Here is a 6,317-nt window from a genome sequence, read left to right on the forward strand (position 1 = left end):
TTCTGGAGGTTAGAAATCCTAAAGATGTCAGCAGGGTCACTCTCTTTCTGAAATCTGTAGGGATTCTTCCTTTTCTCTTTCAGCTTCTGGTAGCCCAGACATTCCTTGACTTGTGATAGTGTAACTCCAATCTCTATCCTCATCTTTCTGTAGTGTTCTCCCTGCATCATCTTCCTTCCTATGCATACCTGTCTCTATGTCCAAAATTTGCCTTTTTATAATGGCATTTATAAATCCACATTTTGAATAAAAGTCGACCCTAATGACCTCACTTCGAAATAAGGGCATATTATGAGACATTGGAGATTAGGACTTCAACATACTTTTTTTTTTTTTTCTGCGGGGGGTGGACACAATTCAACCCATACATGTAGATCAAAACCTTTAAATTTAAAACACAAGAATTTGATGATTCTTTTATCTGTTTCCCACAACAATTCTGTTTAGGAATTAATAGCCTTGATATTGGGCCAGAATTTTAGGGGAGCAGCTGAAGGAGGAGCCTCAGGTGAAGAAATTTAATAATAACAAAAACCAACATTTGTTTAGTACTACATGCCAAACATTGTCTTATGCATTTTACCTATATTCATTTAACCCTCACCCATAGAAAGTATTATTATATACATTTTGCAGATGACATAATGAAATATGGAAGGAAGTAAAAACACATCAGTGAGTACACTATATATCTTATCACATAGGCAATTATAATCTAGTAAGATAATTGCTATGATACAAATATGCACCAAGTGCTGGAGGAGCATAAAGCACACATTCTGTGAAGATTCATGATAATTTACTGTTTGTTGTATAAGTTTTCTATCAGGAGATAGTTCTATTTTCTAGTAACTGTTATTTTTTTCTTTAGTCACAGCAAACGTATCCCTTCACTAAATGTTCATTAACTGCCAGACCCTACCACTCCATACTCATTTTTCCTGGCAATGATACTTAGAAGTACATTCATTCTGTTGTCCATTTTTGGGTATCCATATATTCAAGAGAGTTACTGGTAATGTCTTCTGGGAGACTACTATTTTTTAGGTTTTTCTAGTATGTGTATATATGTGTTTTAAAGTATAAACTCTATTCTGAGGGCAATAAAGGGGAATTATCATGGGATAAAATTTAGGGAAGAAAAAAAATGTTACATAACAAATGAACAGACAAAATTGTAACACATTTAACAGAATTATAAAATTATAATAAATATGAATATAAATTCTAAATATAAAGTATGCATTGTGAATAGAGCTATAACTTTGGTTGGCCTTATTTTTATTTCATAAACATCAAAGCCAAATAATGCTTTTTTATAACATCTATAAACTTCATTAAAAAATTCCCAGACCCAGGCCTCATTTTCCTGTTTCCTAGACCATTATTTTCAAAATACTCTTTAGAGGAACATTCTTACACTGTTGGAATAATAAGGTACCATGCTGCACCCACCAGAGTGGCTAAAATTTCAGAGGCTGATAATGCTAGTGCTGATGAGGATCTGGAGCTACAGAAACTCTTATATATTGCTGTTCAGAATGTAAATTAGTATAGCCACTTTGAAAACATGTTTGGCATTATCAATGAAAGGTGAACTTAAGAATATTCTGTGTGCTAATGAGTTCTGCTCTTAAATATATACTTGATAGACATGTGTGCAGGTAAACAAGAATGTCCATAGTAACATGAGTGAAAACAGTTTAAACAAAGAAGAACCCAAAGACCCATTAACAGAAAAATGAATAAAATTACAGGATTTTTTTTTCTTTTTTATGACTATATCTACAGCATATAAAAGTTCCCAGGCCAGCATTCAGATTGGAGCTGCAGCTGGGGACAATGCCACAGCCACAACATCTGTGACGTATGCTTCAGCTTGTGGCAATGCTAGATCCTTTAACCTTCTGAGCGAGGCCAAGAATTGAACCCAAATCCTCACAGAGACATCAGGTCCTTAACCTGCTGAGCCACAATGGGAATTCCAATTATGGTATATTCTTGATCATAATAATGTGCAGATAGGGAGATGAAAAGAATGACAGCTACTCCCTGAAACATAATGATTTTATACACATAAGGCTGAGCTGAGAGAAGGTAGAAAAACAAAACATTATAGCCCTTATTATTACATTTAAAAAGAGGTAAAATGAATGCTAACATTAGAAGTAAGAATAGTAGATCCTCTTGAGGTAATCTACTCTTTGGCAAGGGTTAGTTGCGACTGGGGCTGTTCTAGGGGCTGGTAGATCCTGTTTCTTATCCTGGGTGTCAGTAACACAAGAATTCATTTCATAAGAATTCATTGAGACAAACATGTTTTGGACACTTTTTTATATGTATGTTATTCTGAAATTAAAAAAAAAAGACATTGATGTCAGTTGTCATTTCTCTGGGGAGGGAGGTAATGAAAGGTAAATGTATGAAAATGTCAAGATTTTCTCTGTATAATGAAATATTTTTACATCTATTGCATCTTTTTTTCATATAAAATCTCTAAAAGTTGAGAAGTATAGATATTTTTCACATATTTTAGCTGAGAAAAAATTGATACAGAAAAGCAAAAATTACGTGGTGGTAAAAATCGGTCTAAAAAACAAGATAATTGTCAGTTTAAAGTCTGCTTAGGAGTCAGTGTGTTTTATATAAAGGATTCAAATATTCCAGATATAACAACTGTCAAAATATTACTTAGATATGTTTCAATTCAATAATACTAAAGTATTTTATCTTTATTATAAAGAATAATGCAATAAAAATTTCTCTACTTCCAAGTAATTACCAAATATAGATTACCTTCTATGTTGTTGCCATACAGCTATGTAATTACAGTTTTCTGAAGGTATCTTGGGCCAGTATGCCTTTTAAAATTATTATTCCCTCAGTTTGAAATTGCTTTCCATTATTGCCTTTTTTATCCCCATTTCCCTTCAACAGTTGGCCAATTGGTATTTATTCTTGAAGACTCAATTAGGATAATGAACTTGATATCCTGTCCTGCTCTCCCCATAACTGACCTACACACCTTCCTCTTCAGTCCTCCAATTATGCGTAGCATTATATTATATGATTGTATAATATTATATCAAATTATATGGTAGTATTTTTCATACTACGCTGTAAAGCTCTCCAGTTATCCTCTTCAACACTCTTCTGCACAATGAGTTCCTTGAGAACAAGTACTCTACTTTTTCACATCCTTTTCCTTGTTACTTAACACAATGCCTAGCACATATTAGGTATTAAATAGGTATCTGTTATGCATAGGAGGAGGTTATGTCACTATGTATAAATCAGCATTTTATTTACCTCTTTCATTTAGCCAGTAACGAGAAAAGTTTTTCCATCTAATACCAGAGTTAGAACAAGAATCTTCTATTTTTAGAAGATAAGTAAATGTATGTTACCTCACCAAAGTAACAACTTGTGGGAACCTACGCTTAAGTGCAAAGTATTAACTATAACCTTTTAATATTACCTTTTATACTGCTATACACATTGTCAGAAGTGAGAATGTGTCATCCTTTCAAACGACTAAATGTGCTTAGATTCTTGTAAACGGCCATTATTGACCATGGAGTTTCATTAGGAAAGGACAGATGTGAAGCAGATAAGGTCAGGTATTGGAGATAAACTTCTCTGTTTCTCTCAGGAAAGATCACTGGATAATCTGTTTACCCATATGCACACATGCTTTCCGCTCTAGGGCTTTGTGACTAAGCAACAGACCTTTTTTTTTTTTTTTTTCCTACACAAACTTTGTTAGCATGACACTGTCAGGCTGTGGGGTCAGCTAAGCTAAAGGGAAAAACACATTGTTATTTTTTCCATGAGCCCTTATTGCTAATTAGGAACAAGCACTTAGAAAATTCACTTATAGTCTCTCATTCTAGCTTGTAAAATTTGGTGCATAAAAGTAATACTGCCCAGCATGTACGTATGATTAGGCTAATATAAGAAGAATGAAAATTTTAATTTAAAATACTTTTTTATTTTTTGAAGATATTTATTTGAACTTACTTTAAATTTTTGCTGTTTGTTTAGCATTATATAATGCTAACACAATAATATAAGAAAGTATAGGTAGACTATGTCTAAGTCTAGAGGATGTAGTCCTTTGAAAAGCTTCTTTTATGTAAGATGTGCTTTTATTTAGTTTATAGATTTTAAGAGATGAGTTTAGCTGAAAAAAGTCCCTAGCAGTTTGAAAGTTTATTAGTAGAGAAAAGAAAGTAAAATAATTATTTTTTAAATGAGATTAATCAAATTGAAATTATTGTGTTTATATTTCAGAATAACTACTCTAAATTTACAAAGATAAATAGATTAATGAAACTTTTTAATGTGCCATGGTCTGAAGAGGGGCTGTTGGGAAGTGTGAAGAGCAGGAGATATGGGAAAAATTGGGAGATTCTGATGAACTTAAAGCTAGAATGGAGGAGAGAAAGGACTGTTGCTGTTTTTTTTCTTTTTTCTTTTTTGGTTGTGCCCATGGCCTACAGAAGTTCCTTGGCCAGAGATTGAACCCATGCTACAGTGGTGACCTGTCATAACAGTGACAAGGCTGGGTCCTTAACCCACAGAGCCACCAGGGAACACCTAGGGACTGCATTCTTAAAGGAATCCATTTATTAGAAAGAGTCAAAGAGGAAAGACAAGGAGAAATGTTACTGCTGTAAACCTGGGGAAAAAATGTTATGCATAAGTTGATGAAATGGAGCTAGATAAAAGTACATAGATTTGAAATAATTATAGAATTTATGTTGTATATATAAATTTCAGTCAATATCCAGGTGTGTGAAAAACTATAGATTGATAGTAATTTCAATTTCAATAATTACTAGGGCACCCTCACCCATCATATCAAAGTTCCAAACTCTTGTAAAACGACAAAGACATGAAGATAGAGGTGAACTCTTCAAGGATCCATTTATTTAACAAATATTACTGAGCATCTACTGTTTTCCAGGAAATGGTCTTGGTGGTTAGAACATATCAGTCAATAAGCAAAACAAAGATCTCCACTTTCATGTAGCTTATGTTTTAGGGGTGGAGAAGAAATAAGCAACAGACAATAATCATAACAAATTATTAAATTGTATATAATATGTTACAAGATGATTAGCGCTAAGTAAGGAAGTTAAAATTAAAACATAGCAGAAGGGATTAAAATTTTGATGGGTGATTATTTATAGTTTTCAGTTGAGTGATTATATAGAATGATTTATTAAGATAATAACTTTTAGGCAATGACTCATGCCTTCAGCAGATTTAGTCAAAATCTTTTATGAGGCTAGGCATCTTTGGTGCCCAGGTTCACATTCTGGGTTTTTTTTTTTTTTGTCTTTTGTCTTTTGTCTTTTTAGGGCTGCACTCTCAGCATATGGAGGTTCTCAGACTAGGGGTCAAATCGGAGCTATAGCTGCCGGCCTACGCCACAGCTATAACAATGCCAGTTCTGAGCAAGCCACCCCTGTGACCTATGCCACAGCTCACAGCAACTCCAGATCCTTAACCCACTGAGAAAGGCCAGGGATCGAACCCGCATCCTCATGGATACTAGTCAGATTCGTTAACCACTGAGCCATTACGGGAACTCCCTGGGTTCACCTTTTTTGAACATAAAATTCAGCCATTCCTTTTTAAGGTGTTGGTCCCTCTGCCACTAGAAAAGAAGACAGATTCCCGCTTCAATCTATTTACCATTTTAAGGGGTTTCCACAGAAATCTCTCCCTGTATCATGCTTCTTTAACTTTGTCTTTATTCCGTCAAACCCTAACTTCCTTGTTACTTCACACTGTACTTTTATAACCTACTATTTTCTATTCAGATTTCCAGCTTCAGTAGTTGGACAAGTTTTGAGATGCATTTGCTGTATACCTTGTTTCTCAGCATTCCTTGCACATCCCCTTCTTTCTTTTGCATGATATCTACCTGGACCAGGTTTCCCACCTTTGGACTTAGAAGCAGATATTCAAGGGTGTGGGAATATACTTCCCTGAGTGGCTGCTCAGTGGCTAGATGATGCAACTCTGAAAGGCAGGGAGTTGGTTCTCCCTGGCATCAACCTTGACTATATGCATTAAATCTAATTGAGAGTCCACGACCTAGGGATTTAGGAAATACAATTTCCTTACATTTAACAAACCTATTTAGATTTTGGTGCCCATCCCACTGAAGTGGCAGGAAATTCAAACTGTTATTTTTAGGACTTAGCCTTCCTTCATCACCAGAAGTGAAGTTTCCAAGATCTTACCCAATATCATTAGTCTTGTATCCAAATTACTTCTCAGTTTTTCATTGGTTTGTCTATCTG

Source organism: Sus scrofa, chromosome 15 (genome assembly GCF_000003025.6).
Source record: "Sus scrofa isolate TJ Tabasco breed Duroc chromosome 15, Sscrofa11.1, whole genome shotgun sequence".
Taxonomy (NCBI): Eukaryota; Metazoa; Chordata; class Mammalia; order Artiodactyla; family Suidae; genus Sus; species Sus scrofa.